Source organism: Aphelocoma coerulescens, chromosome 8, assembly GCF_041296385.1.
Source record: "Aphelocoma coerulescens isolate FSJ_1873_10779 chromosome 8, UR_Acoe_1.0, whole genome shotgun sequence".
NCBI classification, from domain to species: Eukaryota; Metazoa; Chordata; class Aves; order Passeriformes; family Corvidae; genus Aphelocoma; species Aphelocoma coerulescens.
In genome coordinates this window covers 10,395,816-10,408,507 of record NC_091022.1, presented here as the reverse complement: position 1 = coordinate 10,408,507, position 12,692 = coordinate 10,395,816, and the positions used below count along the sequence as shown (strand labels likewise).

The following is a 12,692-nucleotide window of genomic DNA, read 5'->3' as shown; positions in this document are numbered from 1 at the left end:
TGGTTAAAAACCTTCATAGCTCTCCGAGGCAGTAAGAGTGGATGGAAAATGAGGGAAGGGAGAAGACAGCCCTAAAAGCACAGTCTGTATGCAGTGAAGGCAATCAATTTGTCTCCAGGGTGACATCACTATGGGAAAAACATGAAACAGAAAACTTTTCCTGGGTTTTTTTTAAAGCACTATTTTAATTTCAACTCTTGTAGCTTTCATAAAACTAATTTCTTATGCAGAAATTGCCAACAGACAATTCAATAAATCCAATACTTCCTAGAGGATACTTTTGTCTGATTTGTATAACAAGTTCATAGTGAAAGAGTAACATTTTTTGAGTTCTATCTTCATTCTAATGCACTGTGCCATGTTTTTTATGATTTGTACAGTTTTTGAGGAACACAGGAGTTCTGAAGGTCTTAGCAGAGATGCAGCCATGCTGAGTTTTAGCTTACTTGTGGTTTAACAGCTGGGACCAAGAGCTTTTGTTAGGAGTACGCTGTAGCAGTTTGTCTCAGCAGCAAAGCTGCATCTCAAAAAGGTAACCACCAAAAGGTATGCAGTTATCACGCCATGCTTATCAAATGGTATGCAGTTCACCAGGACATTTCCATGACTTTTTTTTAAAGATCATGTTCCTAAATGATGTGTTTCAGCTAATCCTTGGATTCTGGACTGCTAGCTCAAACACCATTTCCCACCTATTTCAGGTAAGTTATTTGCACTGGCTCCCTTGTTGCCCTATGGAAACTGAGTTTCCCTGCTGCTCTGGGGTGATGTGGAAGTATGGATTTGGGAACCTCCTGAGCTGAGCCCTGCATGGAAAGAGGATGAGGAGTATGACAGGTGGAAGCTCCTGCATGCCCTGTGGTACAATGTGAGGATGCAAAAGTCTGTCTCAGTTTAGGCAGATGCCTAAAGGATGTTCTCTTCTGCATTCACACAAGGACCTGCAAAGGGACAGAAATGTTTCAGTGGAGCTTGATTCTTGGCCAGGTTGTGGAAGGATAACCAGGAAAAGCCTCATGCTCTACCTCAGATGTGCAGAGGAGTCGTTTTTCATTCCTAAGCAATTAAGGTCACTTCAGCAGTGACTTGTTCTGACAGAGTCTTAAAACTTGTATGTAATGTTAGGAAAACTGGAAACAAAATGCTGATCACTTTGGATTTACACTGACTGACACTTGAGGTAATTATCAGTCTCTTTATAAACAGTGGTACATTAATCTAATTACGAGAGGATTTAGTGCCAAGCGTTTTGCCCCATGGTTAAATCCTTGAGATGCAGATGAGATGGTTGGCAGTGAAATTCTTTGCAGTAAAGCTTGCCATCTACTGGCACATCATCCATATTACCAGAAACATGGCAATACCTGCAGTTTTTACAGGAACTGGCACAAATGACTTAATGTAAGAAATGCCAAGAAAAAGACAGTTTTAGCTTTGTTTTTTTGCTCTTGGATGAGATTATTTAAATTCATTGAAGTGATCTTGTTAGTGGAAGAATAATTGAGCTTATACTGCTAATCAGCACTAAAACTGCATGATTTTGTATGGTAACTGCTTCTGAAAGATCAGAAACCACTGCAGTGATACAAAACAATTTTTATGATGCTAGAAGTGCATGGCAATGAGGATAGAAGGTGAAAATTAAATTAGTGGAAAAGTTATCACAAACAGGGCAGGAATTTTGAAATTGCCAAAGCATTTTGGCCCAGATAATGTGATTGTTAAGCTATTGTTCCTCAGTAAATCAGGTAATTTTGAAAAGCTCATGTGCATATCTTTCCTGACAATTTTGAGGGGTTTTTTTTTCTAGATCCCATTTGAATCACGGGTTTACTGAATTCATGTTAATTTTTCAAAATATTCTTCTAAGTTAAGTTGATGAGATCAAAAGTAAAGTGAATTGATGATCCCCGACTCAGAGAATCTGATTAGCAATCTCAGCTACTCAAAGCCCCCAGATAAATACTTAGCAAATTGTTTGGGGTTCTTTGTGACTTGTTCTTTCAAGACACGACTCTTCCTACGAGTTTGTGAAATAACATAATCAGCAGCAGCATTTAAAATTAAATTTCAATCACTGCTAATCACGCTGTTATGAACCACAGTTCACTTGGCTGTAGCCATGCCTGCACTTTGCTAATCATCTCATTGTGCCTGAAGGCTGCTTGTAATTTGCAGTGCTTTTCTTCAAATGTGCCTTCTGCCCCTGAAGGAGGACTCTGAGCTTCACAGAAGCTCTCAACACTAACAGCTTTGGAATCTTTTACATGTGCTGCAAGATTTTCTGACCTTCTTAACAGAGCTAGTCTATTTTCTAGGGGGGAAGAAAATCTGTGATAAGATGGAGAACTTCTTGATGTCCATATAGTCATCCTCACCAAAAATTTTACTGTGCTTTGAGGACTTTTTTTTCTTTCCCTTTTTTTTTTAACAAAGAGTTATTACTTTACACATTTGAATTAGAACTAGAAAGCTACACCAGCCAATGCAGATAAAGCAGTTCACAACAAAACCTGACTTTTTACTTAGTTGTACATTTTGGGAAAAAAAAATAGATAGCAGAAAATCCCTGGTCTTTGAGTTGAGAAATTAGATTTTAAAAATACTCTTAGGGAAAGAAGAACTGAATTGCAATTGCAAGATGTGGTCTATAAAAACTCCAAACCCCAACATCAGAAAATGTGTTACCTATGGGGTTGGGGTGTTTTATGTTTGTTTTGGTTTTGTTTTTTAATTTGCCAGAATAGCTTATATAATTGATATCTTGGTTGTGTCCAGTCACTAGAAAGAAAATTTGTCTGGGTTCCGTTGAATCAAACCCAGCATACAGCATTTGCTCACAGCTGAAGGCTTACACTGTGATCAAATCAGCTCACTAAAAATGTTCACAAGATAACATGATGGTAGCAAGGGTTTAGATAGCCCAGTGTCTGCCCTTGGGATTTTAAAACAAGTGTGTGAATCTGTGTCACTGAAATATCAAGCTCTGTTACTATACTGGGATCTTGAAATAATTATCATTTAACTGGAAATATTAAAATATTGCCCAAGGCATTATAGTGCTGCATTAAGGAGCTGTGGCTTTGGTGTAACTAATCCTCTCCCCATTTATCTGCAGTCCACTGTGACACAAAAAATACAGTGCATCACTATGCCAATAACTTCCCTGCAAAGACAGCCTTAGAAAGTTGTGGGTGTACAGATAGATGTTCAATCTTGATGTGTCATGAAGAGCTACGGAAGAGATAAGCACAGCTGCATAATCAACAGGGACAGAGATTGGGATCAGATACCTTTACCATGGACTGAAAGGCAAAGATGTCACTCCTGGATCAGCACTTGGCAGATGAGGAAGGAAAGGACAGGAAACCATGTTCTGGATAAAACAGAGCCAGGTAAGGGGCTATCTTAGCCCTCCAAATAGCTTTTCCATGGAGATTATTTGTAAGTAAATAATTTCCATTTTTCTGCACAAACTTTCTAAGTATTGCACTTAATTGTATTTTACCCCTTCCCATCTCCCATTGCCATCTTAATTATTCACCGTAATGAGCAGCTTGTAGTTACTGTGGTGCTGCTTGTCCTTTGCAAGCTTCACCTCTGAGGAAATCACCAGACCCTACCTGCTCTATCCACAGCTGGGATCATTATTGCTCAATCTGCCCAACGGAGAAGCATACTTTGGGAAGGGATGAACAAACTTTTGCCAAAAAACAAGCCCTTGTTGTGTCTGCAAATACTGTGGTCATAAAGAGTTAATCCTGAATCTTTAACTTCAGTTGTGTGTCCAAAACATCCTAGCATGTTGTTATAGAAACCACTTTCAGGCTTTAAATCTTGGGTCGCGTTTATTACCATAGTAACCAGCACCACACACAGGCAGGAAAGAAAAAGGGCGGTTACACAAATATTCCACTGCTATCAAAAAAACCAAATTTGGGTTTAGGCACATTTGTATCAACAAAATCAAGGAAAGTAAATTAACTCATTTTCTGAGGAAAAAGTATGGTATATTAGTGTAAGAGTAACAACTGAATAGTATTAAAATTTTAAAAGGTTGTTTAGGTAACACTTTAACTTAAAGCTATTTGTGATTGAAATTACAGAACTGGTTATTAAACCAATGTGTCCATTACACTCTTCCCCAAACTTTTGTGTTCACACTGACTTGCTGCTGGTCCCTGAGAATGAAGGCAGTTACTGCTGGCTGTCATTGTCCTTCAGTGTCTTCTAACATTTGTGCCACCCCAGACTCCCTTGCCCCACGAGCAGTGCAGCAGCCCTTACAGCTGCACCCAGTGACTGCACTGAGCACCACCGCAGTGGGACCAGCTGTCCCAGATAAACAAGCAAACAAAAATTAGGTAGATGCTTTATTTACTTCTAAATGTAAATCTTTTTTGGCTCTCACTTTATTTGGCATCACACCCTAGTGTATGTGCTGGGAACTGGAGGAGAATCAGGCCCAGGAGCTCAACAGGGCTCCTATGCATTGAATTTTTGGTTCAGTTGGAGGATTTTTGGTTCAATTGGACACCAAGGCACAGTGCTACTAGCAATGCAAATAGACTGGTTTCTAATGAGAATGAAAGGTTTTATGCTCTGCTTCTTTACCTTTATGTTTAGCACTACAGCACTGCAGTTTAAGTTGGTAGTTCACAGTGATCATCCTGCTTTTGCTGTACAGATATTTTTGTTTAAGATGTAGAACAGTGGCTGATCAGGCCAGGAGGCAGCTGATATCTATTACAGTAAATGATGTGGACACTGATGTAGAAACTGAACTGATTTCTGCTGTGCAATCCTTGCTATTGTATACTCTCTGAATGTAGCTCTCCCCTTTAAGAGTTTCATGATATTTGTCCTCATTTTTATCTTCTAAGTCTGAAGAATAGAAGCAACATGAGTGTAATGAGGTATTCCTTGTCTCTCTAGAAGTGCTGATTTTTTTTTTATTTGAGGTTGCACAGCAGAATTTATTCTTAGTTGTACAGAACAGGACTCCTCCATGCAGGGACGTAAGAGATAGATAGGTGAGCAACAGCTGGAGTACATGGTAGTGGGAACCTGTGGGCCAGCTTCAAACTTGCCTTTCTATCATCTCTTCAGAGGTAAAGAACATAGAAAATTTATCGTGCTCAAAATCTGAAACTATTTTATTTAGGTAATAAGTTTGATTGCTTACAGGAAAAAAATTGGTGATTTTGTAGGTTAAATGTCTTTGTCCCAAGGATTCAATCAATACCTTTCCTGCCTGAACTGCTCTTAGGGCTTCACTAAAGCTGGGGACATCCTCAGCATGTAACTCAGGATACAGAGCCACATGTGTAAAGATCTCTCCTGTGAGATGAAGGGTTTTGCAGAAATAGAGAAGACCTTAGTGGTTTAGTTAGGGGTGTGAATTATGTCTTACACTTTAAAATGTTGTCCTGGATTGCCCTTGGTGAGGGTTCTTAGCATGTCTAGATGAGCTTGTTTGGATGGGTGGATTTGTGGTGCTTTTGTGAGAGGCGTTGCTCGTGCCGTGCTCCCTAAAACGACAAGCATCTACATCTTGTAAAAGCCTTGTAAAATTAATGGAAGCGTAATCTGCTGTTTTTAAACCCAATATCAGAACACACTGAAGGGTGCAACTGGTGTGGGGAAGAGGAAAGATGAAAACAGTGCTTGCAGTTGGAAGATACCAGCTGTATTTGCAGCTGTGCTAGGAAGGCAGGCTAAAGTCTACACCTGGGAATTGGATGGCTGGCAAAATAACAAGGGAAAAGGTGCCAGAGCTAGAAAGTGCTGCAGAAAGACCAAAGCATGGCCTCCTTCTCCACACCAGTGGGGGGATTTTGAGGAACACAGAGGGAGTAACACAGCATAAAACTGTCAGTTTGTGACTTTGGGTGAAATCCAGTTGCTCCAGCTTCTGTGTGAATTCCAAATAGTGGAAAATGAGGAACAAAGGAGCAGTTTGTCTCCTGAAGAGGCCACATCTCACTTTGAGAGACACAAGGTCTCACAGCTACTCTGGAGTCTGGAAAGAGTTTAAGGCACTTTGTGTAAGACAGAGGCCTCCAGCTGCCACTGAATTCAGCCTCAGGAAGGAGCTGAGGGCTTGGCTGAGCTGGGAGATGCTGCCCCTCAAGCAGACCAGCTACCGCTGACTTGCAGTGCTGAGGTTTGGGGTAGGTGAGAATTTGCAAGCGGCCGAGCTCCCACTGTGCTCAGCCACTAACACAGGAGAGAAAAGGCACTCAGGAATGCTGCCAAATGCTGCTAAGAATGCCCCCACTAGAGGGGCTAAAAACTGAGTACAAAATTGATTTCATGTCCAAATTCTGGGTCCGTGTGTTGTTTGTATTTGAAAGCCATTATAAGGCATCCTCTTCAGTCTCCTTAATTTGTGGTTCTGCCCTTCATTACTTCTTTCCTTGTTTTAATATGAAAAGAGTATGAAGCAGTGATTCTGATCATACAGTGGCACATAAAGGTGCTGTGATTTTTAAATGTGGTCTCAAATTCCTGTAACACTGACCAGGTATGATTTCTTTCTGTGAGTCATAACTGGATAAGCTTAAAACTCTGATTGCTAGAAATGCATCATAGCAGCCTGTAACATGGGGCAACTCTTAAAGTCTTTGGATGCAAAGCCGTGTTCTGTGTGCAGATGTTGAGATTGCCTTCAGTAGGTTCTCAGTAACACAACTGAGTCGTTCAACACAACACAGCTGAGGACTAGATGTTCTTGATGACATCAAACTGCAGCGTATCAAAGTCATTATGCTGCTTCTCCTGTCTACCCAGACATAAAAAAAGTAATCAGACCTGTGACAGATCAGCATTATGTGGCTGGACATACAGTGCACTGTGATTTAAATGCCACAGGACTCAGAAGAAAGCTTCAGTGTGGCTACAATGCTCAGTAAGTACAGAGAAAGCAAGGCCATGCTTTTCCAGCGTGAACTTTGTAGAAGAGGTCACATTTCAGCCCTTTCTGTTATGTGCTAAATTATTTTCTATAGAAATCACCTACAATTAGCTCTGCATGAACTAATTACCAACTGGGATTTCAAGACTGCTTGGGGAAAGTCGCAGCTCCTGTGTTTTGGGACAGGCTGGAGTCTCACGGTGGGAGCTGGCACAACCCAAATTTCCTCAGCTGTCCTGCTGAGCCCCTGTGCTGAGGGCAGCTTCCTCTCAGAGCCAAGGGCATAACACTGAGATTGGGGAAGAACAATGATGTGATCATGATCTGCAGAAGTTGCCCTCACTGACTTCATACAGACAGAAATCAGGCCCAGCAGAAGGATATTGTCATGTGAACTTCTGCAGGGGGCTGGCCTTTTGACCACTGGTTCCAGTGACCCGGGAAAATGAACACAGTCATGGCTCTGACACAAAATCCATGGCAGCATTCTTGACCTGCAAACTGTATTGTAGCATCCTAAAAACTCTACTGACTTGTAACAGAGCAAGAATGGATTTGTTTCATGGTTTTACCACTTTTTATTTCCCGAGCAGGCTCAGAAGCACTGAGGAGGAGCAGCTGACCTAAAGGAAAAGTAGGTATTGAAAACCCACTGGGATACCTTTCTCTTAAACCTTTTTAAGATGCTTCACTGTAGAAGTAAAACAAAACCAGAATATTGACCAGCATCAGGGTATGCCCAAGAGCCTTCCTTGGGGAATATGCTAAGAAACAATCCTTCAATATTAGAAGAATATCACTAAAAGTAAAATTGTTAAAGCTTAATGTGATGGCGTGTTTTAGAATAAAAACACCTGCCACTAGGGCATTAAATATCTGCTATAAGTGAAGAGGTATCCAGCAAGCCTTTATCAAAATTAGGTCAGTACAACTTTTGCCAGTAAAATAATAAAAAATTAAAAACTACGAATAAATAAATGTTCACCAGTAGCAATCATTATAGTAGAGTAATTTCTTAAAGGCTTTTAAAATTTCTATTTCCCCATTAATAGCCTCCTTTATTTTCTCTGTTTATTTAATGTATGTAAGAAGTAGATCTGATTCCTTGTCTCTCCTTCCTTTCCTAGTTCTCCCTTCCCTGCCTTAGATTTTTTTCTGTGCATTCTCCTTTTCTTCCTCTGAGGCCTGATCCAAAGCAGACTTGGATTTCCAGGGCAGGGATGGGAAGTTACAGTAAGTTTGAGTGGCTGATAAGTGAGCCAGCAGTAATTGTAGCCTCAGGACTCAGTGTCACCAGTGGCACTAGCTCCACAGGGTAACACAGATGCCTCTGTGCTGTGCTGAAGTGCTCACACTCCTCAGGATGATCCAGAGGACAACGCTGCTCTGGCCTGCCATTCCCCTGGATATGAGGTTTAGCCATCCTGTTGCAGTGACAGTGGGGTTTTGTTTCACACAGATCTGCTCTTCAGACACAGGGAGAGCTCTGGGTGTTGGTAGTGTGGTGGCTGGGGGAGTGGAAGATAAGATCAGCAAGCAGGAGGAGGGAGCTAAAGCCTCCACAGCTTGACATCCATGTGCTTACTCTATCTCAAGAAGCTTTGGTGCCGTGCAATGATGAAAAAAGGAAAAGAATATGCTATTTCGGGGGAAGGGACCTTCCTCACAGTACTGGTCCAGACTTGCCAGTACAGGGTACATTATAGGGCAGCATCCTGCCCTGCTTTATATTAAATTATGCTAAATAAATAAATGAGGTCTGTGTGACAGTAAGGGTCTGCCTAGGAAAAAATTAAGAAAGATTTTATGGCAATAATGAATAAGTGATAAATATCTAGTGACTATCTTGCTGGGAGTATTTTTTTTTTTTGCAGAGAGATCTACAGTGGGGCTTGTTTTATGATCCCAAAGGGCACCACACATCATAGTGTGCTGAGAGGCTGCAGAACAGATTGAGAAGTAGTTCTCAGTACTTAATACCTAGGGATCCTCAAAAGCCATTTCCTCTTAGGATCACATTTCCTTTGATCATTTGGGTTATTAATTATAGATACCTTGAACAGAACAAGGCACTGTTACTGTACTCCTCAAACAGAGTCTCATTTAAAAGGAGCAAAATATTGTACTTAATTAGGGGTTCAGCTCTGGTGTCTTTTCAAGGCACTATAGTATTGATTTGACCACGGTAGCCTACTGTAGCAAATATTATGCCATTAATAATAAAGGGAGCTTGTAGACATAAAAGTGTAGGAAGGAAGCACCAAAATGTTTGTCATTCAGCTTGCCAGAGCAGTTGGAGTGTAACCATCCAATATAGCATTTAGAAGAAATGCTGTAGTCTGTAGTTAAGTGTTTGCACTTTTGTGGAGACCTTTCCTTTTTGCCATTTTTCTTAATTGTATCAAGCCCATGCTTCATCAAATGAATTCAGGCAGAAGCGTTTAAAGCTTAATTTTCTCTCTGGATAAATGGAAGCATATTGTTTCTGCCTTGACTCTTAAGGTTAATTTTATGTCTGTTCTGTTTTTGTCTTAACTGTTCTTTGGTCATCTTGATTAAATATATAAAATTAGCCATAAAATTAACCAGGTGAGCATCAATTTGCATATCAATTTGCCCTCTTTACTCTTAACTGAATGTGTTGATTCGTCCTTGTCATCAACAAATTGTATTAGTTGACTGAGAGGGGTTTATTTCTCTAAGTTCTGGTCTCATAAGAAGCTTTCACTAACATTTTCTTCACGCTGCAATCTTACAGATATATTTAGGAGTTGTTGAATTGCATTTATAGGTTACCTCTGAGAAAGCAGAGGGGTTTGCTCCCCAGCCATGTGGGTCACATTCCTGTTGGGGAGGGTATGCAGAGGCAGGTCTGTCAGCAGGTTACAAATTAGCACTTCCAAATTAGCTGCTCCCCTGGCTGCTCAGGGACCCGCAGGGGGATTGGGCCAAGGTGTCACGGAACAGTGGAGCCCAAGCCTGTGCCACCTCATTTGGCTGTTGGATGCCAGGATGGCCCTGCAGTTTGGGAGGTGTTGGAGAAGAGCCTGTGCTCTGTGAGGAGAGGGGCAGTGCCTGCCCACCAGCCTGGCTGTCTCCAGGGGCTCTGAGGCAAAGGGAACAAGCTTCAGACTGGCTTCCCTCCCAAATTTATTTAGGGAGAAGACAGAAGGCTGTGGTAGTGGAGGGGGAGAGGGGAAAATATGCTCCTCCTGGAGAGGCAGTGCTTGTGTGACCTTCAGGGAACACCACAGAGCAGGGTCATCTGCCCTGTTGATGAGCTTCTGCTTTGCAAGGGATGAGCTTTCACTGTGCTTTTCAGGTTAAGATGTGGATTGTATGTATGCCAAGATAATATGCAGTAGTTTTTTAAAAGTAATTTTTTATTACCTAGGTGTTCTTGTAACTACTAATAATTTGGATTAATATCAGAACTATTTATGCAGGTATTTATTTTCTAAAACAAACAAATGAACCACAAAATAAAACCCAACAACCCTCCCCACATGGTTCCTGATGATCAGAATTCCTACTCAAATCAGCAGTAATTTTGTCAAATTATTGAACCACAAAGCTTAACCTGTCAAGTACATGTAGGGTCAAGTACAGCACTTCAGTATGTCCATACTATACCCAGATAAAGAGTTGCTCAGAAGTTTAATTCAACCAGAGAAATATTTGCTAAGCTTACCCCACTTGTGCTGGGTTTTTTATCTGTTATCCCAACACTTGGTATTTGTCAGACTGAATGCTAGGGAGTGATGTTTTCTTTCTATGCTCCTTTCTTCTAATTTGTGAGCCAACAAAACCAAACTCTATTTTATTATTAGCAAGGGGAACTAAAGCTCCAGCTAACCTGGTTTCTTTTTCCTGTGGCCACGTTTCTTTTCTGGGTGCCCCCAAAAGGGATCCCAGTTTGAATGGCATACTTGGAAAAAAGTGTAGCTGGAGAGTTCCAAGTCAGCATTTTATAGAAATTCAGCATCCCTGTTCCCCAGGAGATGGACTGAAGTATCTCTCATAATGTACCTGAACTCATGGCAGTAAGAGGGATTGTCATCTAGGAGCATCTGAATTTCAGGTACAGAATCAGTAACTGTCAACTGACTTCTTTGAGACTACTTTTTCCAGCCTTGGCTGAAGTCTTCCTTAAAGTAGTTTTTTATTAAAAACTTACTAAGAATGTGTTTTGGAAAAAGAAAGATCTTGTTTTCACTAGCCTGTAAATCTTCACAGTTCCTCAACAATTTTCATCACACTTTTCCTTCTCCGCATTGTCATGGCTGTTTGCTGCAGTGATTGAGTTTTCTTAACTGTCAGAACAATGTCAAGACAATGTGAAGACAGTGTCAAGGCAAATATAGAAGGGTGACAGTGTGAAGGAGGGAAAGAGAAAAGAGCTGTCAGTACTCAGAGTGCTCTGTAGAGAAAATATTTCCATGATAAAACCATTGTCACCATGCAGAGTGAGAGAGAACAAAGTGGAGGTAATTAAGTTACTGCAATATGAAATATCTGGATGACAACTTGGAGTTAAAGAACTTAGAAAAGCAGTTTGTGAGAATGTCTTTTGCCCATAAGTCTTGTCCCATATCATCTCCTAGATGATGCTCCCTAATACTTTTTTTCTCCTTCTAAGCAGTGTACCTCAGGGAGGAAAGGTGTTGCATTGCCCACTGAGGGGAAGGTGAAGGGTTTTCCCACTTGATGTGATCACAACACACTTTATTAGGTGTCATGAGACAAGACCTCTGCTTGTGGATAGTCAGCACTGAAAGGTGCTGAGTGTTCTGCTGCCAAATCAGTGCAGAGTTAAGGCACAATTTACCTCCACAGTGTTTTTTTTTTTTTTCTGAAATATCCTTGGAAAGGTGACACATTGTCACAAGGATGAACAAACTACAGATGTGCAGCTCATCTGGGCCTAAATTCTGACACCAAAGTCCTGTACTGCACTGAAACTCTACTGAAGGCTTGTGCAGAGTGAGTGCTAACCTTTAGAACAGTTTTCAGGTTTTAAAATTAGGCACTGATCTTGCAGCAAATCTGTGAATTTGGTCTTTGTGCTTGTGCTGTTCCTTCCTCCTCAACCTTAGAGATGTGGAGAATGAAAGGGTTTTCTACTATTTCTGTCCTGTTTCTGGACATCAGGATAATCAGATATAAGAGGGTTTAGATGGACATTTGTCAATATAATTGCAGTTCTGGAAAAATAAACATGCTGTTATCAATGCTTTCTAAATGACATTTTATAAATCCCACTGGAGAGGTTTAAGAAAAATGAACTTGTAAATAGTTCCATAAATTCCACAAAATATTTCAGGCATTGTATTTTCAGATACAAGAATTAAGTGTTAACTATTCAAAATTGAAAAGGCCAGGTCTTTTCCACATATTGCATTTACATATTTATTATAATTTATTTTAAGGAAGTAGGTTGAATAGTTAACAGATTTTCCTACTTGTTGCATATGAAATAACTGAACCATAAAAATGCTTGCTTTTCTGCCATTATCCTATTTCTGGGTTATGCTTATTTGCAATTCATGACACCATTAAAAAAAAAAAAAAAGCATCGAGCCTGGGTGACCCATTGAGATGAACTGCAAATTTTACCCCCAGCTACAGCAGCAATGCTCCAAGGAATATGGGTTATTCCTTATATGTTCAAAGTCTAGGTTATATATCACTGAAGGTTGACTTTCCCCCCTTGCCCAGTTAAGGTTTTTTAACCTGAAAATATTCTGCCATTTTGGATTGAGCATCAGCTGGAGAA

The 12,692-nt window shown here is 40.6% G+C and overlaps 1 long non-coding RNA gene across 2 annotated transcripts; it reads left to right on the top strand.

Annotated features, from left to right (window-relative positions):
• Positions 1-383: 383 nt before the first annotated feature.
• On the top strand, positions 384-3,773 carry LOC138113848 (uncharacterized). 2 transcript variants are annotated; one of them, XR_011152357.1, is made up of 4 exons: positions 384-532; positions 648-701; positions 3,119-3,395; positions 3,639-3,773. It is a non-coding gene; the product is annotated as an uncharacterized lncRNA (long non-coding RNA). The 2 variants fall into 2 exon arrangements; XR_011152358.1 differs by having other exon boundaries at positions 384-546.
• The last annotated feature ends 8,919 nt before the right edge of the window (positions 3,774-12,692 follow it).